The following is a 27,315-nucleotide window of genomic DNA, read 5'->3' on the forward strand; positions in this document are numbered from 1 at the left end:
GATACTTGCTTGAAGGGCTCCAGAGAACTGGAAGATTTACTAATGTGTCCTTAAGACCTAACACCCAGAGTGCCAGCTGGTTGGAAAATGTGACTCTTGATGTCTCTCTGAAAGACAAAAGAAAAAATAACTAAAAAAGATAACCTGTTGTCAAGCAATACTTTAAATATGATCCAAATCAAAATACTTATGGAATTTAAGGTTATCTTTTTCAGTAGAAACACTGTAGAAGGTGGTGAGTCATTTCAAATAGGGCAATTCCTCCTCATTCAGAACAGAAAGAAACCATCCTAACGTTGCCAGACAGCTGTCCTGTCTTGACAGCCTGAGTATGGATGGCCCACAGGGAGAAGAGATGAGTGATGATGAAGATGACAAGCACTGACATCACCACAAGTCTTGTTAAAGGTCAGAAAAGCCAGCCAAGAAGCCATGGCTTAAACAGCCATCAGATGGCAGGTCTCAAGTCCAATCATTTTAATGATGTGGATATTTTACATCTCAAATTTTTAAGGAATAGTCATAAGTCCTGTCACACAATTGGTATCAGGAATTATTTTTCAACTTATTAACTAAAAATTAAAATACACAGTGCTGTAAGTGTTTAATGGCATTAAACAAAGGCTGTGGAAACAGTTTCACCAAAGTAAATACATGAACCATTTTAAGCCTCTACACCTTTGCATATTCCATTTGTCTACATAAAGTCCTCTTCCTCTACCTGTACCTCTTTACCTTGTTGGCCAGTGAAGTACTTACCATTCAAGACCCAGGCTCCCCTAGTCTCCTCTCCACAGATGGCTAGAAGCTAGTTCTCCTCTGTCCAGATGACAAAAGCTGTTCTACACCTACCTCAGGAGAGGCTGCCCCATCACTTACTTGTATTTCCATTCCTCAGATGTCCTTGCTCATCCTTGTCTCAAGATTGCTGTCCTCGTCCCAACAATCTCCTCCCACATCCCTATGTATTTCCGAGAGCCTTTCACCTCGAAGTTGGAGAAGACATAACACAGAGAGCTGTTACTGGAGGCTCAGTAGGATGTTCCTATTGTCCACTAAGGGTGCCACATTCTGAACTCAGAGAATCACCAAAGACTATGCCACCGACTTTACCGCAGGGACTATTTAGAGGTATCAGTTCGAAACTGTGTCCTAATGCCAACCAAGACTCCAGATACAGCTCAAGACATTTAAAAAGGATGGACTAAGAGAGAGAACTGCCTTTCTGAGTAATTCAGTGTTTTGTTTTTGTTTTGTTTGTTTTTTTATCATCCAAACTGGGAATATCTCTACCTATTTGAGCCAATTATTACATAGCGTGTCCCTTCTAGGATACAAGGAAAATGCATCACTCAAGACATGTACATTAAAAAAATTATTTAGGATTAGAAATAAAATGACAAATAGAGAGTTTTCTCTAGCACTGAATTTAAAAAATTAGATTCTCCTACCACCCATTTTTTCTCTTTTGCAAACTGACTCACAGTTTTTAAATAAATACACAAGAGTATCCTTTATAGCCTTACTTGTAAAAGCAAATATAAAGAAATCAGCATAAAAGGAATATATTCCCACCACCTCAGCCCCACCCTTCCACAGTGATATAAAAGCAGGAGACTCCTTCCCCTTCACAATGCAAAGGAAGACTTCAGAAGCATCACTGATGATATAACTACAAATATAAATGTACAATTTTATTTTCTTAATTTTGGTTCTCCTAAAAAAAATCTTGAAACAAGAATTCAAACGCAAAAATTGTTTACTTGAGAGGTACAGAATGTATTGGAAAGGGAGAAGGGAAGTAAGAAAGGGAAGAGAGGCAATTGGAGGTTAATCTTTTCAAGAAACTCAGTCAGTGTATATTTCTCAGTCAGAATTTTCCCTGAGGAGCCAGGGAGCTGGGGTATTTATACACCAACTCCAGTTAGTAATTTGTTGAAAGCTTCCTAGGGTCGGGGTTGTGGTAATATCTCAACATTCTGCCTTGGGTGATACAAGGATGGCAAAGTGGATTCAGTAGGAAGAGATAAGGCCCTCAGGTGCCTGGTTGACTAGAGTTTTACTAAGGGTGTTACCCCATAATGGAACAGGAGTCCAACTCTCCACTATTCCATCAGTGCTTCAGCTGCACCAAATAAGTACTTCTAATGTCTAATACTGGGCTTCCCTTATAGCTCAGTTGGTAAAGAATCTGCCTGCAATGCAGGAGACCCCAGTTTGATTCCTGGGTTGGGAAGATCCCCTGGAGAAGGGATAGGCTACCCACTCCAATATTCTTGGGCTTCCCTTGTGGCTCAGCTGGCAAAGAATCTGCCCGCAATTCGGGAGACCTGGGTTTGATCCCTGGGTTGGGAAGATCCCCTGGAGAAGGGATAAGCTACCCACTCCAGTATTCTTGGGCTTCCCTTGTGGCTCAGCTGGTAAAGAATTTGCCTGCAATGCAGGAGACCTGGGTCCAATCCGTGGGTTGGGAAGATCCCCTGGAGAAGGGAGCGGCTACCCACTCCAGTATTCTGGCCTGGAGAATTCCATGGACTGTACAGTCCATGGGGTTGCAAAGAGTCAGACATGACTGAGTGACTTTCACTTTCACTTTTCAATGTCTGATATTATTTTTTTGAATATTAAAACATTTAATGTTCATTGTCTTTTTAAATTTCATTTAACCTCCTTCTACATACAACACTTCAGAAAGGAAACAGAATCATGTATTCATGAGCTTTTGGAGGAGTCACACAGCTAGCGGATATTTGACTAATTATCTAAAACTCCTAACTTTCAAGTCAGTTCTCTTTATACCTGTGAACCTCCTGGGTCCTTCCTTGACATTCAATTTTAAATCAATATAAACATTGATAAATTTTAAATGCCAATATCAATATACTGCTCTTGCTTTGAATATGATGATATTGATTTTCTTGTCAAACTGATGTTCATTTGATGATAGCCCTACTGAAATAATACACCTATACAATCTCATACATATGAGAATGAACCTGAAATCAACATGCTTAGATGCTCTGTGTTCTAAGTCTTTTTGAAATATGAGTACCAAAAAGATCCACTACATTCTCAGTGTGAGTTGAGAGACCTCTCTGGCAATATAAACAGTGATAAGCTCTTTTTACTCCCTGTTTCCCTATGGTGGAAAGAAATATTGTGAAACAGAGAAACACTAGCTGTATTAAGGCCTGCACAACAAGAATGAGTCCATTAGATGGGCTTTCTTCCAATCAGGCATATTTCTATATTCCTGAAAGGGAATATTTGGGAATGTAGAAAATGGGAGGAAGTCTAAAGCATGACCCTGTTATAATCAATGAAATTTTTCCTTATGAGTAGTAGCTTTCCCTTTCAAAGGAGCAGCACAGAGGTTTATGCTGCTCAATATCAGAAAAACAAACAATCCAATAAAAAAAATAGGCAGAAGACCTAAATAGAAACTTCTCCAAAGAAGACATACCTATTGCCAAAAAGCACATGAAAAATGTTCAATATCATTTATTATCAGAGCAATTAAAATCAAAACTACAATGAGGTATCACCTCATTCACACCAGTCAAATGGCCATCATCAAAAATTCTAAAACCAATAAATGCTGGATAGGATGTGGAAAAAAGGGAACCCTTTTACACAGTTGGTGAGAATGTAAATTGATACAGCCATTATGGAGAATAGTGTTGAAATGTTTTTTAAAAATTAGGAATAAAACTACCATATGACACAAACAATACCACTACTGGGCATACACCCTGAAAAAAACCATAGTTCAAAAAGACACATGTACCCCAACATTCAATGTAGCACTATTTACAATAGCTAGGACATAGAAGCAACGTAGGTGTCCATCAACAGATGAATGGATAAAGAAATTGTGGTACATATATACAATGCAATATTACTCAGCCATAAAAAGGAATGAATTTGAGTCAACTCTAATGAGATGGATGAATCTAGAGCCTGTTATACAGAGTTGAAACAGAAAGATTAAAAACAAATATCATATAATAACATATATATGGAATCTAGAAAATGTTACTGATGAACTTTTTTGCAGGGCAGGAATAGAGACGCAGACACAGAGAAGAGACTGGTGGATGCAGTGGGGGAAGGAGTGGGTGGGACAAACTGAGACAGTGGCTTTGAAACATATACATTACCGTATGTAAAATAGATAGCTAGTGAGAAGTTGTTGTATAAAACAGGGAGGTCAACCTGGTACTCTGTAACAACCTAGAGGGGTAGGATTTGGCAGGAGGAAAGGAAGGAGGTTTAAGAGGGAGAGGACATATGTATACTTGATGGAGAAGTCTGGTGGGCTGTAGTCCATGGGGTCGCTAAGAGTCGGACACGACTGAGCAACTTCCCTTTCACTTTTCACTTTCATGCATTGGAGAAGGAAATGGCAACCCACTCCAGTGTTCTTGCCTGGAGAATCCCAGGGATCGGGGAGCCTGGTGGGCTGCCCTCTATGGGGTCGCACAGAGTTGGACATGACTGAAGCGACTTAGCAGCAGCAGCAGCATAGCTGACTAGTGTTGTATGGCAGAAACCAACACAATATTGCAAAATAATTATCCTTCAATTAAAAATAAAAATTAAAAAAAATAATTACTTCAATTGATATTTTGATTTTTTTTTTTTGACTTTTGGGAGTTTTTCCATCGTAGAGGTATCAAGAGCTCACATTGATTTCTACTCGCACCATTTGATTTCTCTTTGGTATTCCATTGAGACCAATAAAATGATGACTGATAGTTGTTTAGTAACAATGGGACACAAGAGAATAATTCATGGATGGCTATGTGTTTTCAAGAGTTTCAGTCATACATCTGAAAGAAAGACAACAAACACTACAGAGAGCTATGAGGCTTATATGTTAATGCATACAGATTCCACCTAATACCTAGAAAAGAAACAAGATAATTACTAGGAAGATCATCATTATGTATAAGATTTTCTTAAAATATTAGAATACAATTTGAACATCTGTGTATGAGTGGGGAAAATGTCTGTCTATTCTTCAAAACTGGAGCTGTTTTTGTGGTTTAATTCAGAATAATCTCCTAACCAAGCCTGCATAGACAATGGCAAGCTCACCATTATGGCTACAGAACATAAGTTTTCTGCTAACAAAATGGTGAATCATTCATCTAACAAATATTGTTGTGAGGCAAAAGGATACAAAAGTTAAAATTTCATAGTCTTTGACCTCTTGGAGATTGCAAAGGTGGAAGGCAGATCACTAAACAGGAAACTGTAATGCAAAATAAATACAAATTAAGTTGTAGGGGAATATGTAGGAGGCACAGCCAACCCAGTCTCTGGTATTCAAGGAAGGGTAGCAATTGGCTTTGTGAAACATGGAGGAGCTAAAAATGTATTCCAGGCAAGGACATTGTTGCAGAGGCAAAGGAAAGCACAGCACCTTTGGGAACTGAAGCTAGTTCTGATGCGCTACACAGTGATGAGCAAGTACTAAGTCTAGTAACCAATGGGGCTGGAAAGGCGAGGGGCTTACAAACCAGGTTAAAGAGTTGGAAACCTGTCCAAATATGATTCATTAAGGGGACTTTCAGAACAAAGTGTCTATTATCTTTTGCACTTTTGAACAATTGCTCTGGCTGGCACCATGGAGACTACTCTTGGAAAATGTAAGACTTAGGCAAGGAAACACATAAGGATGCTCTAGCAATCATTCGGACAAAAGACAATGATGGCCTGAACTAGAGTAGTAGTGATAAGTGTAGTGAAAACTAGATCAATTTGAAAGATATTTAAGAAGCAGACTTTGTAGGCTCTGATGATTGGTTGGATGTCAGTAGGTAGGACAGAGAGTGATTAGGACTTCTGACTTGGGCAACTGGATAGCTGCTGTGAACCTACTGAAGACAGGAAACTAAGGAAGAGATGCCATTTTAATGTATATAAGATACTCCCTGGAAATAAAATTGTTTTTTCATAATAACAACATATATAGTTGTTTAAAAGTATCTCAAGTTTCTTTATTTTGTCACCAATTACATAGAATATACATTTCACAGGTGAAAAATTCAAGGCTTTAAGAAACTAAATGACTTGCCCAAGATTACATAGGTTGCAAGTGGTGACAAAAGTCCTGAAGCAAGATCTTATGTTTTAAAACCATTGCTTATTGTTCTCTGTCTCCCTTCCTTGGAAGCTGCATTAACTCTTATGAGTCACAGGGATAATATCTCTAGTAGTATTATCAGTGAATTTTCTAAATGATGTTCTGATGACCTGACTGAAATGATGCTGCCTTCCAAGATATTCAATCCACTCATCCAGCAAGGCAATTTCAGTTTTTCAGAGCTTGCTGTCTTGACTGAGATTTTATTTTTAAAAAGAACACCCTTGAAATAGTTTTTTTTCCTACCTTTTCCTTAAAAGTGTTCCCCAACTAGAGTAGATATAGATACTTTTTTCAAAAGTAATAAACATTCATAACTAGGTCCTCATCAGATAATCAAATCATTTGCATGACAAAAATATAATGAAGTCTATTTTATGACTATACATAGATTATTTATCATGGAAATTTTAATGTGTTATTCTATTTTCAGTAGCTATTCTCTTTGTGTTACTGTCTCAGTACCACAAAGGTTTTCTGAGACCAGTATCCAGTATCAAAAGTTGCTTACTGATAGAAATCAAGTGAAATTCATTTTTCCCAAGTTTTCAAAATGCTGTTACTAATAAATAATGGATAGAATCTTCTCAATCTTAATTTTCTTCCATACATACTTATTAAAATATGATACCTGCTACAAATTATCTATTTGCTAGTGGTTAAGAACCCACCTGCCAAAGAAAGAGACATAAAAGACATGGGTTCAATCCCTGGGTTGGGAAGATCCCCTAGAGGAGGGCATGGTAAACCACTCCAGTATTCTTACCTGGAGAATCTCACAGAGGAGTCTGGCAGGGCTACAGTCCATGAGGTCATGAAGAGTTGGACATGACTGAAGCAATTTAACACACATGCACAAATTATCTATACCAAAATCTAGCATAAAAGAATTCTGGGAAGATGGTGGCAGCAACAAGCATTGAACTCCAACATAAAAACAGCACAGCCACACAGAATAAACCTTGAACAGCATTCAGTGATAGGCTGCCTTCAAGAACCTCAAAATATTGGGTTGGCTAAAAAGTTCATTTGGGTTTTTCCCTGTAATGCTTGATGTTATTAGCATTTGAGCCGGAGAAAGTAGAAGGAAAACAAAACAAAACACGGGGATTCTGATGGAGAATAGAAAAACCCCAAAAGAGCCAACAGCTAATCACTGGAAAGCACATCAGACTAATTTGGAAGCAGCAGTTAAAATTGAGAGAGGTTTTGCTCAATTCAATATGGGATAAATGGAAGGAGTCCATGAGGAGAGCCAAAACAGTTGAAATCTAGCCAGCCCTACGACTCCATGCACTCTTTAAAAAAAAAAAAAAAAGTTTTATTTTATATTAGAGTACAGCAGATTGGAAAAGGCAATGGCCACCCACTCCAGTACTCTTGCCTGGAAAATCCCATGGAGAGAGGAGCCTGGTGGGCTGCAGTCCATGGGGTCGCAAAGAGTCAGACACAACTGAGTGACTTCACTTTCACTTTTCCCTTTCATGCATTGGAGAAGGAAATGGCAACCCACTCCAGTGTTCTAGCCTGGAGAACCCCAGGGACGGGGAAGCCTAGTGGGCTGCCGTCTACGGGGTCGCACAGAGTCGGACACGACTGAAGTGACTTAGCAGCACAGCAGATTAACAATGTTATGATAGTTTCAGGTGCACAGCAAGGGGACTTAGCTAGAGATATACATGTATCCATTCTCCTCTCTCACTCAGGTTACCACATAACACTGAGCAGAGTTCCCTGTGCAATATAATATGGCCAGTTGATTATCCATTTTAAATATAGCAGTATATACATATCGATCTCAAACTTCCTTACTACTCCTTCCCCTGATTCTTCCCCTGGCAACCATACATTTGCTAAGTCTGTGAGTCTGTTTCTGTCTTGTAAATGAGTTCATTTGTATCATTTCTTTTTAGAGTCCACATATAAGGGATGCCATATGATATTTCTCCTTTTCTGTTTGACTTTCTTCACAGAGACTCCATTCACTCTTTTCTTTTCAGTTTTTATTAATTTATTTAATTTTGGTTGCATTGAGTCTTTGTTGCTGCACAGGCTTTCTCTAGTTGTGGTGAGCAGGGGCTACTCTGTTGCAGGGTGCAGGCTTCTCCTTGTGGGGACTTCTCTTCTTGCCAAGAAGAGCTTCCATAGTTGCGGCTTACAGGCTCTAGAGCGCAAGCTCAGAAGCAGTGGCACACAGGCTTAGTCACTCCATGGCATGTGGAATCTTCCCGGACCAGGGATCAAACCCATGCCCCCTGCATTTGGCAGGCAGATTCTTATCCACTACACCATTAAGGAAGTCCTCCATGTAATCTTGAAACCAATTTGCCATGGTTCTTTTTCAGGAGACAGCCCACATTGAGGAGTAACTGCTGGGAGTAGAATCAAAATCAAGCAGGGCATGTGAAACAGAGATAATGGAAACAGAAGGTCCATATTAATGTCAGGAAAGAAAAGAGAGAGGGAAATCTGAGAAAATAGGTTGCCATAATTTTGAACATTACAAAAAAAAAAAAAAAGCAAGAAATGAGAGATCACTGTGTAAGGAGAAAAGCTGTCTAGGCAAAGCCTCCGTCAAAAATTAAGGGAAAACAAATTTCACATGAAAATGATGCAAAGATTAGGTAGTGAGATCAGTTCCCATAGAAATCTATTATGTACAAAAAAATAAAACAAGGAGCAGGATAATATCCTTATGGGTAATTTGTTTAAATCCTGGGAAGATACTCATAGACTAGATCAAGAGAATAAGCATCTACTCTAGACAGAGCTAAAAGACAGTAAGAAAATTATATATAAAAAATAAAAGAATAATGTAAATCAGTGTTAGAAAACCTTAGAGGTTAAATAGCAGTTCAAGAGGGGCAGGGAACAGATTGAAAAGAAAATGAAGACTGAACCAGAACACAAAGTAAGTAAATACCAGAGATGATGAGGAAATCTCTTTCAGAGAAATACATAATGAAAAGGAAGAAAAAAATTTTAAGTTGAAGTAGAAATAATGGAAAAGAAAAAAATTTTTTGAAATGAAGTGATAAATATTTAAGATGGGTTAAAAAATCCAATGTATGAATAAAAGGAATTGTTGAAGAAGAAAAATACAAAGTAAGGGAACAAAACAAATACTGAAACTCTGTAAGTCAAGAAAAGCTTTAAAAAATTTTGAATCTATATATTAAAAGACCAGTCCATGTACTTCAGATTATCAATTTAGGAATGCCAACTCATATTTTATTAAAACTGTTGGATTTTAAATAAAATGAAAAACATCCTTTGACTGCTAGGCAAAAAAAAAAAAAGCATAGATATTAAATTTTTAATAGACTTTTCAAGAGTCACAATCATGCTCTCTTTCATAATAAAATGGAAGACATTCAAGAAAGTGAGCCAAGAATTTGAAATACAAACTATTACCAATGTATAAAATGCAGGAAATATTGTCCTCATGAGCCTTTTCTAAGGAACTTACTAGAGAATGAGTAACGAAAATGACTAAAGATAATTAAACATGTATAATATGTAGTCACTTTTAGAACAATGATTAAACAAGAGTTAGTGTACTGTATGTTATGGTGGTAAGTTGAGGCAAGATCAATACAGTATAGCTATAAAAAATGGAGAGTAAGGCAAACATGTGCAAAAAATATTTTAACTACCTTTTTAATTATAGTGGTCATGAGAGAATTCATATTGTCATTCTAAAACAGATATGTGTATGACATGAGATAAAAAAGTTTAATAAGCTGCTCTAATTTTAGCATCTCCTTTGCCTTTGAAACTGGTGATACAAATAATATGGATGAGGTTATGCGAAAACCCTGTAGACCTGAATTTGAATTGCAAATACAAGTATGAAATCATGAGGTATTCATCTTAAAAATTATGTATATTTTCTGTTTGCTAAGGAGTCCAGAAGCAGTATCAATGAGCATTCCTAGTACCCAGATTGTGGTCTTCAAATGCCATTCTCTAGTAAAGAGAAACAGAGTTTCCTATAAAAACAACTGATTCAGGCCTATGGCAGGAAATGCACATGATGAATCTAAAAGCTTGTCCAACCATATGGTAAGAAAGCTATAAAAAGACTTCTAGGGTCATGCCAAAAGGAACAACTTGAAGATCTTTGGGCATTAACATCTTTTAACATCACAAAGGAGCGAGAAGCAGACACTATATGCCTTCTGATAAGGCACACATCACTACCTAGGTAGAGTTTATTGCTAAAGACATCCAATCTGAATTTAATTAGTGGATTAAACTCCATTGTTCCAGCTACCAATTTTCAAAGGACAGAGGTATATAATGACATTCACCATGAAAATGCAATCAACCAAATCCAGACAGTAGGAAACTGCACTAGTCAAATGTCTGGGTCTTTCAATAGATACAGTGTAAAGATAGGAGTGGGTGGGAGAAGGGGGAAATTAAAGGGGAAAACTGTAAATTAAAAAAGACTTCAGAAATGTTTCAAAAAAATTTAAATAGAAAGACTGAACTAGGGATTCCCACTTGGGTGATAAAACTATAATAAAAAAGAAGTGATTATTTTAGCAGTCAAGACAGTGATTAATTTGGGTTAGTACATACATGAATATGAAGTCAAGTAGGCCTTAGAAAGCATCACTATGAACAAAGCTAGTGGAGGTGATGGAATTCCAGTTGAGCTATTTCAAATCCTGAAAGATGATGCTGTGAAAGTGCTGCACTCAATATGCCAGCAAATTTGGAAAACTCAGCAGTGGCCACAGGACTGGAAAAGGTCAGTTTTCATTCCAATCCCAAAGAAAGGCAATACCAAAGAATGCTCAAACTACTGCACAATTGCACTCATCTCACACACTAGTAAAGTAATGCTCAAAATTCTCCAAGCTGGCCTTCAGCAATATGTGAACTGTGAACTTGCAGATGTTCAAGCTAGTTTTAGAAAAGGCAAGGGACCAGAGACCAAATTGCCAACATCCGTTGGATCATCGAAAAAGCAAGAGAGTTCCAGAAAAACATCTATTTCTGCTTTATTGACTATGCCAAAGCCTTTGACTGTGTAGATCACAATAAACTGTGGAAAATTCTGAAAGAGATGGGAATACCAGACCACCTGACCTGCCTCTTGAGAAACTTCTTTGCAGGTCAGGAAGCAACAGTTAGAACTGGACATGGAACAACAGACTGGTTCCAGATAGGAAAAGGAGTATGTCAAGGCCGTATATTGTCACCCTGTTTATTTAACTTACATGCAGAGTACATCATGAAAAACGCTGGGCTGGAGGAAGCACAAACGACTCAAGATTGCTGGGAGAAATATCAATAACCTCAGATATGCAGATGACACCATCCTTACGAAAGAAAGTGAAGAGGAACTAAAGAGCCTCTTGATGAAGGTGAAAGAGGAGAGTGAAAAAGTTGGCTTAAAGCTCAACATTCAGAAAACGAAGATCATGGCATCTGGTCCCACCACTTCATGGGAAATAGATGGGGAAACAGGGGAAACAGTGTCAGACTTTATTTTCTGGGCTCCCAAATCACTGCAGATGGTGACTACAGCCATGAAATTAAAAGACGCTTACTCCTTGGAAGGAAAGTTATGACCAACCTAGATAGCATATTCAAAAGCAGAGACATTACTTTGCCAACAAAGGTCCATCTAGTCAAGGCTATGGTTTTTCCAGTGGTCATGTATGGATGTGAGAGTTGGACTGTGAAGAAAGCTGAGCGCCAAAGAATTGATGCTTTTGAACTGTGGTGTTGGAGAAGACTCTTGCGAGTCCCTTGGACTGCAAGGAGATCCAACCAGTCCATTCTGAAGGAGATGATGGAAGGAATGATGCTAAAGCTGAAACTCTAGTACTTTGGCCACCTCATGCGAAGAGTTGACTCATTGGAAAAGACTCTGAGAGGGATTGGGGGCAGGAGGAGAAGGGGACGACAGAGGATGAGATGGTTGGATGGCATCACCGACTCGATGGACGTGAGTCTGAGTGAACTCCGGGAGTTGGTGATAGACAGGGAGGCCTGGTGCGCTGCGATTCATGGGGTCGCAAAGAGTCGGATGCGACTGTGTGACTGAACTAAACTGAACTGGACATACACGAAGAAGCTAGCAGAGTTCTATTTCAGAGCCTGCTAGTGATCCCATGTGTGTTTACCTTTAATACATGAATAAGCTCTCTGTTCATAGAGATTTTCCATATATGTTTTACTTTTAAATAAAATGGTTTTATAAAAACCTACTATAAAAATGTAACTAATCTTAGGAGGAAAAAAAATCTATTTTGTTATTTTGAATATTTAAATAATTTTTATAATGAAATTATGAATCTTCTGTGAGTCTAGTTTTGAGATAATTCATTATCTGACATTTGAGAACAATTTCAGTAAGCAAGGACTTCCCCATTGGTGCCATCCTGCTTCATGGTGATACTCCTACAACCTGGCATGCAGTAAACAGTCAATAATATTCTCAAAAAGAATAATGACTGCTTTTCAAATTGGCCTTGAATTTTAAATCTCTTCAAATAGACACTGTTTCATTTGCCAGCCTTCATAAGAAAACACTCCTATTGCATGATAAAGCCAGTTCATTCTTTGTAATCTCACTATTAATCTAGGGACAATTCTAGTTTTTAATCAGAAATCCTAATCATTTGAATAGAAAGTATGAATCTTGTTTTTTTCTTATATGAAAAATTTCCTACAGAAACAATATCAACTTACTTTAATATTTTAATCCTTTGGAAAAATATATATATAATAAAAATTTTAATTAAAAAAATTAAATAAAAGTAAAATTCTTATGTAAATAACCAAACCAAAACAAAAAAGTTTTTTTTCTGATGTGGGAATTTATTCATATGGGAAGTCTTAGAAAGTCAGACAAATTAAATTACATTCATAAATTTAACAATATATATCTGACTGAATTAAACAATATTGAAATTGTTCCCCCATGTCTATTAGATATGTGTCCCACATTTTGTGGGCAGTAGGGCTAGAAAAAGAAAAATCAACTAATAAAGAAAAGATTTTAAGCTACAAGTAAGTATATATATATATATACATATATGAATAGGAAAGTAAAAGAATGGTATGTAGCATTATATAAATATACTGCTCATGATATTTGACATTAAAAATTTAATTTTAGTTGGTGAATAGGGCCCATAATATAAGTATATTCCAGTTATCACCAGAAAATGCACATCAAGATTATATAAAGTAGAAAAATGATAACCAGTCTGAAGCTTTCAAGAAAAATAATACATACTTATGGTTATTTAGTTTGATGTTCAAACCTTAGGATTTATTTCAGCTATAGATTTATTTTTAATTATGACCTGAGAGTCTCCTAATAACTTTCATCATGGTTATTTAACTGCTTTCTATACTTTTTATCTCCTTGGTTCTTTTTCTTTAGAACTCTGATATCACTTTTTAAAGTATAAAATTTATATTTCCTGAATATGATAATTACATTTAGATCTTCTTAAAATAAAGCTATTTTGAGCTGTTGCTTTTACTTTCAAAAATCATTACCTTTGTCTTGGACAGAGAACTTCAGAATAGCCAAAGTATCTAAAAAGCAATTATCTTTGATTTTTTTTCCCTTGAGAATTCAAAGGTATTTTTATCCTGTGCCCTAGATACTATCTCCCTGACCAATTCTATTTTGCCGTTTCTGACATTGTTTCTAAGATTTGGCAAATTTATACCATTCCTCTTAGAAATAGCTTGGCAAAAAATACAAAGATGTTTTAAAGTTTATCATCATAAGCTTTTCTAGCCCTGGGTGCTAATTTTGCCAGAAGAATCATTTTTGCATACCTTCGTGTTTGTGATCACAGAATATTATTTCAAGCAAACCTCAGTAAATACTGGTCAATTCAGAATAGGCAACAAATTTTCCAACTTCATAATGATTAGCATTAAAAGTAAAGCTATTAATTATTCAATCATGGAAACTTTAGATAAATATGAAACTTAGAAATGCATAAATGGTTTATAAGCACATATACTATCATATAGACATAGGTAGTATCATATAGGGTATCATATAGACATAGATGATGGAGGGGAGTCAATTCCGTACATCATTAGAACATATCCAATAGAAAAAACAACTCAGAAGTTCTAGTATCCCAATACAAATATACACAATGATCAGAGATACAGAAGCCTGTAGCCAACATTCAACTGAAAGGAGTATTTAGTATGATAGCTCCTCTAACAGTGATAGAAAGAGGGCATTTTCAGATACCAAGTCCCGGTTCTGCTGTTTTGGGCTCTGCACAGGTGAATGACCAAGGAGATAAAGGGAGATGAAATCCATCCTGTACTCTGCTCACTGAACCCCACACCCTTGCATGGGACTGTGTTCTAATAAGCAAGCCACCTCCAACTGGCAGCCCAGAGGGTGTCTTTTCCTATGGCCACAAAGGAATAGAAGGAACACCTCCACCCTAGAACCACAGAAAGAAAATATATAGGAGTGGGCCCCCATCACTTTTTACTTTTTAAATCCCCTGGTAATTCTTAAGGACTCTCCATGGCTAAGGGCAATTTTAGAAATAGCACTGTTTCTCATACAACATACTTTCTATACATAAGAATCAGAATGTTATGCAGTGAGAGATGTCTTCCAAGTTCAGTGTTGCCTGTTATTACACAGAGGTCCCTTTCACTGTGGTTGTCTTTGTTGCCTTTGTCTGTCGTGAAATGTATAGTATACTACTGAAGGACAAAATTGAGTCTGTCCTGCTTTGTATCCACACTACCTAGCACAGTGCCTGGTATGAATTCAGTAAAAGTTTCCGAATGACTGCATGCATGAATGAATAAATGGGTGAGTGGATGCACAGATGAATAAATGAATATGTTCAACTGAACCAGCAGTTTTGTACTAAGCTACTTTATCTTCATAATATATGGGTTAAATCTAGACAGGACAAAACCAACCCAATGATAGTTTAAAAGTCTAGCCTCTCTATCAACATACAGATATAATACTATTAAACAAATACCTTGATTTTCCCTCCAAGGATTTAATAAGAAGTTGGGCATTTTGCACTGTGTAAAAATGACTTGTTGTTCATTGTTCAGTTCCTAAGTCATGTCTGACTCTTTACAACCCCATGTACTGCAGCATGCCAGGCTTCCCTATCCATCACCAACTCCCAGAGTTTACCCAAACTCATGTCCATTGAGTCGGTGATGCCATCCAACCATCTCATCGTCTGTCGTTCCCTTCTCCTCCCACCTTCAATCTTTCCCAGCATCAGGGTCTTTTCCAATGAATTGGCTCTTCGTATCAGGTGGCCAAAGTATTGGAGCTTCAGTTTCAGCATCAGTCCTTCCAATGAATATTCAGGGTTGATTTCCTGTAGTGTTGACTGGTTTGATCTTGTAGTCCAAGGGACTCTCAAGAGTACTCCAGCACCACAGTTCAAAAGCGTCAATAATTCAGTGCTTAGCTTCTTTATGGCCCAACTCTCACAAATCTGTAGAGTCGGGAGGCCAGAAGGGGGAGCTCTCACACCCCATGATAAAAGCAAACCCCATCTCCCTCTTCTTGCTTGACAAGAGCTCAGCCAATGAGAGACCATCACAACTCAGCCAATAAAAAGCAACCATACTTCAAACTCTCAATACCTCCAAAGGGACTTCACATTTACCATAACCCTCCCAACTTTGCTTTCCTCTGTTTAAAAGAGTTCTCCCCTTGCTGTGGAGAACTTTGCAAGTGGATTGCCATAGTTGCAGACCCCAAACTGCAATTCTTTATTGGTCCCAAATAACCCGATTTTTGCTAGAGGAATAGCTGGCAATCTATTTGTTAAAACAAATTTTCAATTTGTCAATTTATTTTCAAATTGTCAACACACACTTTATAGAAATTATAGCACTGAGAATGATTTAATGGCAGAGAGATAAAGAAAGGCACAACTTCCAATATTCCCCCAATTCTCTACTAAATTGGGGGAATACTTTTTTTCTTTAAAAAAAATTTTTTTTATTGAAGTATAGTTGATTTCACCGACTCAATGGACATGAGTTTGAGCAAGCTCAGGAAATGCTGAAGGAGAGGGAGGTCTGGCATGGTGCAGTCCATGGGGTCACAAACAGTTTGATGCAACTGAGCAACTGAACCACAACAGTAGTTGATTTACAATGTAGGAAATATTTTATTTAGATGGTCTCAAAATTGCTTAAAACTAAGATTGCTGGCTCAGGGTAAATAAAAACACAGGGGAAAAAAAGAAAATTAAGTGTCAGCTGATTTAATGAACTATGGCAAAATTAAAAGAAATTCATGTTTTCATGTAATTGAGCAATATGAATGGATTTCTTCAGGGAGTCATCAACAATGACCATAGTTAGGCTTGTGTATAAACACATCCTACAAAAGGTGGTAAAATAGTAAGACTCCTGGCCAGGGTTAGAGTGGGAGAAAATACATGGTTTACAGTCTAACCTTTTTAAATATTCTATTTCTATTAGGTGCCACCTATATTACATTAATCTTGCTAACTTCTCTCTTATAGCTTCTGTTTATTCATCAAGTTGCAGTATATTTTTTAAGATTACATGTGAAAGACACAAAAAAAGGTGCCTAATCATGCAGACTGCGTAACAAACACACAGTGTATGTTAATTCCCAGCCATTGTCTTACTCATTGGCATGATTGCTATTCCTAACAGCATGTATCTCTTGAATACTGAGTGCAAACCCAACTTTCTGTCTTCAGAAGGAATCAGAAGCAGAGAATATGATCAGAGTGTGTGTGGTGTGTTACACATGGAAGTCTAGGAAGAAGAGAGAAGAGAAAAGAGGGCATGATTTCAATGTCAATATTTTAGAGTTGTAAGCTTATAAATGATTATATTCTTTGCAGCCAAAGATGGAGAAACTCTATACAATCAGCAAAAACAAGATCAGGAGCTGAGTGGCTCAGATCATGAATTCCTTATTGCCAAATTCAGACTTAAATTGAAGAAAGTAGGGAAAACCACTAGACCATTCAGGTATGACCTAAATCAAATCCCTCATGATTACAGAGTGGAAGTGACAAATAAATTCAAAGGATTAGATCTGATAGACAGAGTACCTGAAGAACTATGGATGGAGGTTCGTGATATTCTACAGGAAGCAGTGATCAAGACTATCCCCAGGGAAAAGAAATGCGAAAGGCAAAATGGTTGTCTGAGGAGGCCATACAAATAGCTGAGAAAAGAACAGAAGCAAAAGGCAAAGGAGAAAGGAAAGGTATATCCATTTGAATGCAGAGTTCCAAAGAAGAGCAAGGAGAGATACGAAAGCCTTCCTCAGTTATCAATGCAAAGAAATAGAGGAAAACAATAGAATAGGAAAGATTGGCTATTTCTTCAAGAAAATTAGAGGTCCAAGGGAAAATTTCATGTAAAGATGGACACAATAAAGGACAGAAATGGTATGGACCTAACAGAAGCAGAAGATGTTAAGAAAAGGTGACAAGAATATTCACTCAACTAGAGCCAGATATCATGGAATGTGAAGTCAAATGGGCCTTAGAAAGCATCACTATGAACAAAAACTAGTGGAGGTGATGGAATTCCAGTTGAGTTATTTCAAATCCTAAAAAACGATGCTTTTAGCATGCTACATTCAATATGCCAGCAAATTTGGAAAATTCAGCAGTGGCCACAGGACTGGAAAAGGTCAGTTTTCATTCCAATCCCAAAGAAAGGCAATGCTAAAGAATGTTAAGAACGTAAATGTTAACAATTGCCCTCATCTCACATGCTAGCAAAGTAATGCTCAAAATTCTCCAAGCCAGGGTTCAACAGTTCATGAACCTTGATCTTCCAGATGTTCAAGCTGGATTTAGAAAGGCAGAGGAACCAGAAATCAAATTGCCAACATCCGTTGGATCACTGAAAAAGCAAGAGAGTTCCAGAAAAACATCTACTTCTGCTTTATTGACTACGCCAAATCCTTTGACTATGTGGATCACAACAAAGGGTGAAAAATTCTGAAAGAGATGGGAACACCAGACCACCTGACCTGCCTCCTGTGAAATCCGTATGCAGGTCAAGAAGCAACAGTTAGAACTGGACATGGAACAACAGACTGGTTCCAAATCAGAAAAGGAGTATGTCAAGGCGTTTTATTGTCACCTTGCTTATTTAACTTATATGCAGAGTACATCATGCAAAATGCTGGACTGGATGAAGCACAAGCTGGAATCAAGATTGCTGGGAGATATGCAAATGACACCTCAGATATGCAGATGACACCACCCTTATGACAAAAGTGAAGAACTAAAGAGGCTCTTCGTGAAAGTGAAAGAGGAGAGTGTAAAAGTTGGCTTATAACTCAACATTCAGAAAACTAAGATCATGGGATCTGGTCCCATCACTTCATGGCAAATAGATGCTGAAACAATGGAAACAATGAGAGACTTTATTTTGGGGGGCTCCAAAATCTTTACAGATGGTGACTGCCGCCATGAAATTAAAAGAGACTTGCTCCTTGAACGAAAAGCTATAACCAACCTAGACAGCACATTAAAAAGCAGCACATTAGAAAGCAGAGGCATTATTTTGCCAGCAAAGGTCCATCTACTCAAAGCTGTGGTTTTCCAGTAGTTATGTATGCATGTGAGAGTTGGACAATAAAGAAAACTGAGTGCCGAAGAATTGATGCTTTTGAACTGTGGTGTTGGAGAAGACTCTTGAGAGTCCCTTGTACTTCAAGGAGATCCAACCAGTCCATCCTAAAGGAAATCAGTCCTGAGTATTCATTGTATGTACTGATGCTGAAGCTGAAGCTCTAATACTTTAGCCACCTGATGCGAATAACTGACTCATTGGAAAAGACCCTGATGCTGGGAAAGATTGAAGGCGGGAGGAGAAGGGGATAACAGAGAATGAGATGGTTGGATGGCATCACCAACTCAATGGACATGAGTTTGAGTAGGCTTCAGGAGTTGGTGATGGACAGGGAAGCCTGGCATACTGTAGTCCATGAGGTCCCAAAGAGTCGGACACAACTGATCGACTGAACTGAACTGAAGCTTATAAATCTCCCTGTAATATTCACTTGCTTCTCACTCCTTTAAGGTATAATTTCCATTAGTGTGTTTTAGAATATTTTTCTCTCTCTCTAGTCCATCTCCCCTCTCTCCAGTTTATTTATTGTGGGGTCCCTAACTCTACAAATACATCCACCTCATCCGTTCAGTTCAGTTCAGTTCAGTTGCTCAGTCGTGTCTGACTCTTTGCAACCCCATGAACCGCAGCACGCCAGGCCTCCCTGTCCATCAACAACTCCCGGAGTTCACTCAGACTCATGTCCATCGAGTCAGTGATGCCATCCAGCCATCTCATCCTCTGTCGTCCCCTTCTCCTCCTGCCCCCAATCCCTCCCAGCATCAGAGTCTTTTCCAATGAGTCAACTCTTCATATGAGGTGGCCAAAGTACTGGAGTTTCAGCTTTAGCATCATTCCTTCCAAAGAAATCCCAGGGCTGATCTCCTTCAGAATGGACTGGTTGGATCTCCTTGCAGTCCAAAGGACTCTCAAGAGTCTCCTCCAACACCACAGTTCAAAAGCATCAATTCTTCGGCACTCAGCTTTCTTCACAGTCCAACTCGCACATCCATACATGACCATCCACCTCATGGAAACCTCCTATTCATTGACCTTGCTACCTGATGGTAAAGGACTCATGTTCTCATTTCCTTTTTCATCCTGCTAGGTAATGGAAATCCATCTCTAGCATCATCCTTCTGTATAGATCATTCATTCCCTTGCTCCTCTCTTTGTTTACCTTACTATTTTGAAAATCCTAACTCTGGTAAATGCAAGTCTTCATTCATTCTGCAGCTGAACAGAGCAGGAGAAAGACACAAAAACGTGGTGTTCAAGTTTGAAAATACATGTGGACACCTGGCACTGCAATGCAGTCTAGTTGCATTCCCCTAGTAAATTAACTTTCTTCTTCTCTTAGAAAACTAATTCACACCTTCTTTCTTATACTCAAATTTCCATTATCTCCTCCTTCCTTTCTCACTCTCTCCTGATGACTTTGTTTCCTTTATCACTCAGAAAATTAGAAGCAATAGCAAAAGTGCTTCTACAACCTCAGTACCATATCTACTAAACTTGCTGCTTCTGTTTCCATATACTCTACTTTCCCTCCTGTTACAACATATATTCTTAACCTTTTGCATGTGTGTTGTAAGAACTTTTAGCAGTCTGGTGAAACCTATGGACTCTTTTCAGGACAATGTTCTTAAATGCATAAAATAAAATGTCTAGGAATATAAAAAATTATATTAAAATTTAACTATCAAAATGTTTAAAAACTTGTGTTATAGTAATATATGTGCTTCTTTATTAATGCATTATATAAGACAATCTAGCATGTGGCCTAGCAACTACCATATTTTAATGTAATGAAGAGAGAAAATTATATTTTAAGATATTTCCAATACTTGTGTGATTTGAAATTATCTGTATTAGTAGCCAACTCTGACTTGTTGATTACATTCATTATTGAAGTAAGTACTGAATTTCAATCAAAGATTAATAACAATAAGGATGTAGTTTTTTGCCTATTTAAGTTCACAAGCCTGAACTCTATCTTTGGACTCTTGGAAGTTGGTGGATACCAGAATTAAAACCTCAGATAAAGCTTCCAACTTGTACAAAAATTGACCAATTCACCAAAAAACAAATTTAAATGAATTAAATCTAGTTAAACTGGAAATCAATAATAAGATAACCAGATAATACCTCTCTATTTGAAAATTTAAAAATACTAAATGTGTCAATTCTCCAAGCAAGTCTTCAGCAATACGTGAATCATGAAGTTCCAGATGTTCAAGCTGGTTTTAGAAAAGGTAGAGGAACCAGAGATCAAATTGCCAACATCTGCTGGATCACTGAAAAAGCAAGAGAATTCCAGAAAAACGTCTATTTTTGCTTTATTGACTATGCCAAAGCCTTTGACTGTGTGGATCACAATAAACTCTGGAAAATTCTGACAGATATGGGAATACCAGACCACCTCACCTGCCTCTTGAGAAACCTGTATGTAGGTCAAGAAGCAACAGTTAGAACTGGACATGGAACAACAGACTGGTTCCAAATAGGAAAAGGAGTACGTCAAGGCTATATACTGTCACCCTGCTTATTTAAATTCTATGCCAAGTACATCATGAGAAACGCTGGGCTTGTAGAAGCACAAACGAATCAAGATTGCCAGGAGAAATATCAATAACCTCAGATATGCAGATGATACCACCCTTATGGCAGAAAAGGAAGAGGAACTAAAAAGCCTCTTGATGAAAGTGAAAGTGGAGAGTGAAAAAGTTGGCTTAAAGCTCAACATTCAGAAAATGAAGATCATGGCATCCAGTCCCATCACTTCATGGCAAATTGATGGGGAAGCAGTGGAAACAGTGTCAGACTTTATTTTTCTGGGCTCCAAAATCACTGCAGATGGTGATTGCAGCCATGAAATTAAAAGATGCTTACTCCTTGAAAGGAAAGTTATGACCAATGTAACTTTGGATATTTTTTACTTTTTCTTATTTTTTAAAATGGATGCTTATTTCATTAATTTTCATTAAATATCCAATAAGACAGCATATTCAAAAGCAGAGACATTACTTTGCCAACAAAGGTCCATCTAGTCAAGGCTATGGCTTTTCCAGTGGTCATGTATGGATGTGAGAGTTGGACTGTGAAGAAAGCTGAGTGCTGAAAAATTGATGGTTTTGAACTGTAGTGTTGGACAAGACTCTGGAGAGTCCCTTGGACTGCAAGGAGATCCAACCAGTCCATCCTAAAGGAGATAAGTCCTGGGTGTTCATTGGCAGGTCTGATGTTGAAGCTGAAACTCCAATACTTTGGCCACCTGATGCGAAGAGCTGACTCATTTGAAAAGACCCTGATGCTGCGAAAGATTGAGGGCAGGAGGAGAAGGGGATGACAGAGGATGAGATGGTTGGATGGCATCACCGACTCAATGGACATGGGTTTGGGTGGACTTCGGGAGTTGGTGATGGACAGGGAGGCCTGGCATGCTGTGGTTCATGGGGTCGCAAAGAGTTGGACATGACTGAGCGACTGAACTGACCTGAAATGTGTCAAATAACTAATTTAAAAAATTAGAAAAGTTTTTTATTTGAATTAAAATTACTACAAAGGATTAACATCATCATGTTTGTGGTAAAGATTAAAAGGCATAAAAGTAAATTTATAGCCTTTAAAATTAAATACATAAATTTCAAAAGAAGTGTTGAAAACTAATGAAATAAGCACCCATTTTAAAAAATAAGAAAAAGTGAAAAATATCAAAAGAAAATAAAGAGTAGGAATTAATGAAATAAATGAATATATGTTAGAAGAAATAAACAAAGTCACAGATTGATTCTTTGAAGACTAATAAACTGGTAAAACTCTTGGAATAATGATCAGAAAAGTATGAGGCGAAACATATAAACTAAGAAACATCACTATAGATCCTACAGATATTGAAAACATATAAAAACAAGTTACAGGCTGAAGTAATGTGGACAAAATTCTAGTAAAGAACATTTAACAATATAAACAGATGAGAAATTAATATGATAGTCCTTTGACTATTATAAAAATTAAACCCCATAACTAAAACCTTGCCTAAAGGGAAACTCCAGGCCAAGATAGTATCCCTTGGTAAAAATTTTCCAAGCATTTAAGGAAGAGTTGTCCCCATTATTACAAAAACCCTTAGAATTTAGGAGAATAATGAATAATGCTCAAGTTGTTTTGTGAAGCTATCAAAGTCTTGATGTCAAAACCTGATCAGAAAACCACAGGAATAGAAAATCAAATCCAACCCCTCTTATAAAATAGACAGAAAAATCCTAAACAAGATGTTAATTAGCAAATCATATTCCACAAATATAAAATGAATAAAATATAATAATCAAGATTTATTCCATGAAAGCAAGGTTTGTTTTTACCCTTGAAGATCAATTAGCATAATTTACCACATTAACAAAATGAAGAAGAAAAAGTATGGGATTTCAGCAGATGCAGGACAAAAAGATGTGATAAAATTTGACATCCATTTATAATCACCAAAAGCTTTCAGCAAACTAAGAGTTTATTTAATATGATTTTTAGATAAAGATGACCTACAAGATATTAAATACTTTTATTTAGGTTAATGAGTATGAGTTATTCAAAACAGCCATTTTTTTCCCCAGAATACCAGCAATATCAAAATAGACCTCTCAAAATAGCATCAGAAAATATTAAATAAGCATGTTTGGCCCAATTTTCTGGGTGATGGAAAGTCAAAGGCACCCCAGGAAAAATGAGTAGGAGGATACGAAAACAGAGTACAGTACAGACGGCATTTAAGGCAAAGATGTGTGAGGAGCTATTTAATGAGAAAACTCTACAGACCGACTAAGCACACGTGAGGAGATGATGCAATGATGGCAGCAGCTGTGGCATCTCTACTGACATTTTATGCTATATTTCAAGTACTTGAAATAAAAATGTAAGTTTAGGAAATCAATTTGCAAGATTAGAACACAACTGCAAGTCCTACAAGATCTCCCAGATTAAAAGATTATACCCAGAAATTTCTTTTAATAAAGTTAAGCTTATTTAGCTATGATATAAATGCAGTAAAATTGACTCCTCTTGTATATGTGTTCTGACAAACACATTCAGTCACATAACCACCACCACAGTTAGGACAGAGAATATTGGCATCACCCCCAGAAGCTCCCTTGTGCCTATTTGTTGTCAGTCCCGTCCCCTTCCCTCTAGTCTTTGGCAAAGATTCATATATTTTATATTTTTAGAATTTTATCTTTTACAGAATGTCACATGCCTCTTTGCTTCCAGAAATACATTTTAAAAGAACCTAGTATTTCTAAAACACTTCAAAGTATACTCATTACAATAGCATTTTATCATTGAAATTTCTAACAACTTCATATTCTAACCACTATTCTGAGTAAAAATACCACGCCCAGTATAGTCATGTATATTCAGTTCAATTCAGTTCAGTCACTCAGTCGTGTCCAACTCTGCGACCCCATGAACCACAGCATACCAGGCCACCCTATCCATCACCAACTGCTGGAGTCTACCCAAACCCATGTCCATTGAGTCAATGATGCCATCCAACCATCTCATCCTCTGTCATCCCCTTCTCCTCTTGCCCTCAATATTTCCCAGCATCAGGGTCTTTTCAAATGAGTCAGCTCTTTGCATCAAGTGGCCAAAGTATTGGAGTTTCAGCTTCAACATCAGTCCTTCCAATGAACACCTGGACTGATCTTTAGGATGGACTGGTTGGATCTCCTTGCAGTCCAAGTCAAGAGTCTTCTCCAACACCACAGTTCAAAAGCATCTTTGGCACTCAGCTTTCTTTATAGTCCAACTCTCACATCCATACATGACTACTGGAAAAACCATAGCCTTGACTAGATGGACCTTTGTTGTAATGTCTCTGCTTTTTGATATGCTGTCTAAATTGGTCATAACTTTCCTTCTAAGGAGTAAGCGTCTTTTAATTTCATGGCTGCAATCACCATCTGCAGTGATTTTGGAGCCCAGAAAAATGAAGTCAGTCACTGTTTCCACTGTTTCCCCATCTGCTTGCCACGAAGTGATGGGACTGGATGCCATGATCTTCATTTTCTGAATGTTGACCTTTAAGTCAACTTTTTACTCTCCTCTTTATCTTCCATCAAGAGGCTCTTTAATTCTTCACTTTCTGCCATAAGGGTGGTATCATCTGCATATCTGAGGTTATTGATATTTCTTCCGGCAATCTTGATTCCAGCTTGTGCTTCCTCACGTATGTTAAAGCAGACAAAATTTATACAGACAAAAAAAATAAATATTTTAATAACACTTAATATAGTGTTTTCTGTGTGCCGATACCTTTCTAAATACTTTCATATATGTTAAATCATTTCATCCCCAACTACTACAAATAGTTTTACATGTAATAATTAATTTAATTCAACAAAGCTATAAGGTGGTTTACTTGCTAAGTCATGTCCAACTCTTGTAACCCCATGGACTGTAGCCGGCCAGGTTCATCTGTCCATGGGATTTTCCAGGCAAGAATATTGGAGGGGGCTGCCATTTCCTTCTCCAGGAGATCTTCCAGACCTCGGAATCAAACACAGGTCTCCTGCATTGCAGGCAGAATCTTGCCTCATAGATGGTTTCTTCACCGACAGAGGTAGCCGGGAAGCCTGCTATAATAAAATTATCATAATCCTAATTTTATGGATGAAAAAACTGAAGCTCAAACTAAGTAATTTTCCCAAAGCACAAAGCTAGTAAGTGGCAGAACCAGAATTTAAAAGCAAGCGTTTGTTCTGTATTCCTTCTTTTAGGAAGAACAGGAGAAAATAGAATATAATATTCAACCATAATAGACTGAATCATAGCAACCTGGAGATTAAGGCTGACCTAATCATGTACCTCTTTGGAGAAGGAAATGGCAACCCACTCCAGTGTTCTTGCCTGGAGAATTCTATGGTCAGAGGAGCCTGGCAGGCTACAGTCCATGGGTCGCAAAGAGCTGGACAGGACTGAGCGATTAACATGTTCATGTTCAAGTCATGTACCTACATATAAACAATAATGAATAAGGTTCATCAAATCACTGAACACTGTATACAAAAAGGAATGTGCAGCTCATCTTGTCAAATTCCCTCACTTTATCACTGAAGAAAATGAGGGCCAGAGAAAAACAAAAAAAATATTGTCTAGTATTATTAGGCTAGTTTATGGCTGGCTTGGCAATAATATACGGGTAATTTCTCCTACACTATTTCAAAATATCCCTAATCACCTTGAAGTAGATCCTCTTTACAAGTTATCTATTATGGGCAGAAGTGAAAGTCACTCAGCTGTGTCCAACTCTTTGTGAACGGACACTCTTTGTGACCCGACACTCTTTGTGACCCCGTGGACTATACAGTCCATGGAATTCTCCAGGCCAGAATACTGGAGTAGGTAGCCTTTCTCTTCTCCAGGGGATCTTGTACAGAGCCCACTTGTAAAAACCCTCAAGTGCCTTCATTTTCACAGACCCCTTCTGAACAAAAATAGACAAAATACCTTATACATAAGGGATTGTGTTTTATTCCACATGACCTTGCTATTCCAGGATCTTTGTATGACCAAAGTGGCAAATAAAGTGTCTAATATAAGAGCTGTGCCCTGCAGAGGCTCTCGGTACTGAAGAGTGACTGGAATATCCAACCAAACCATTAACACCCCCAGGACTTTTTAAAAGTATTTATTTATTCATTTGGCTGCACTGGATCTTAGTTGCAACATGCAGGACTTTTAGATGGGACATGTGAACTTAACTGTGCCATACAGTATCTAGTTCCCTGACCAGAGATTGGATGCAGGGCCCCTGCATTGGGAGCTCAGAGTCTTAGCTGCTGAACTACCAGGGAAGGCCCTCCCCCAGGACTTTATAGACACAGGCACAGTTGGCAGGTACAACTGCAGAGGGTCCTAGAGAGAAAAAAAACAAAAAGCAGAAGTCATTAAGTACTAGATTCTATGAAGTCCATGGCTTCAGGATTTGAGATAAAAATGAGAACTGATATCAGAGTAAGATCAAACAGAAATATGGAAGCTGAGTGGAAGGAATCAAGTCTCTAGCCCTAGAATGCCCTGAGGTCAACACAGCAGCTTTTATACTACTAGATATAAAAGTGCATTAGAATCACATGGGAACTGTTTAGAAGTGCAAAATTTCAGGCTCCACACAGACTTACTAGATCCAAAATGGGGTGGAGCCCAGGAAACTATGTTTTTAATAAGTACCCCAAGTAACTCCAATGTACCATGAAGTTCAAGAACCATGAAACTAGGCGAGCAGGTGTACCCTGAACATTGGTCAGAATGACATTCCAATTCTTTTCTCCCTTAACTTACTTTCCCCAAATCCTTTGAGGTAAAAGCCTGTATCTTGGAATAACCCTGCAGTTTCTGTTCCTTGCAGCAATCTAATTAGCAATCAACTTCAAGTGGTGGAGAACTGCATATAATCAACTTTAATGAACTGTTTGAACTTTATTCAAATTATGCTGCTATTTTGCATATTAATTTCTTCTTTATTTCATTAATTAATTCAATAAATA

At 37.7% G+C, this 27,315-nt stretch overlaps 1 protein-coding gene across 1 annotated transcript in view; it reads left to right on the forward strand.

Annotated features, from left to right (window-relative positions):
* The first annotated feature begins 277 nt into the window (after positions 1 to 277).
* GPR149 (G protein-coupled receptor 149) overlaps positions 278 to 27,315 on the forward strand; it is a 156,054-nt gene continuing 129,016 nt past the window's right edge. The window contains exon 1 of the transcript XR_008711085.1: positions 278 to 408. The gene's annotated coding sequence lies outside the window, so the exon portion shown is untranslated. The remainder of the gene's footprint in view (positions 409 to 27,315) is intronic.

The sequence above is a fragment of the Bubalus kerabau genome, chromosome 2 (genome assembly GCF_029407905.1).
Source record: "Bubalus kerabau isolate K-KA32 ecotype Philippines breed swamp buffalo chromosome 2, PCC_UOA_SB_1v2, whole genome shotgun sequence".
NCBI lineage: Eukaryota > Metazoa > Chordata > Mammalia > Artiodactyla > Bovidae > Bubalus > Bubalus kerabau.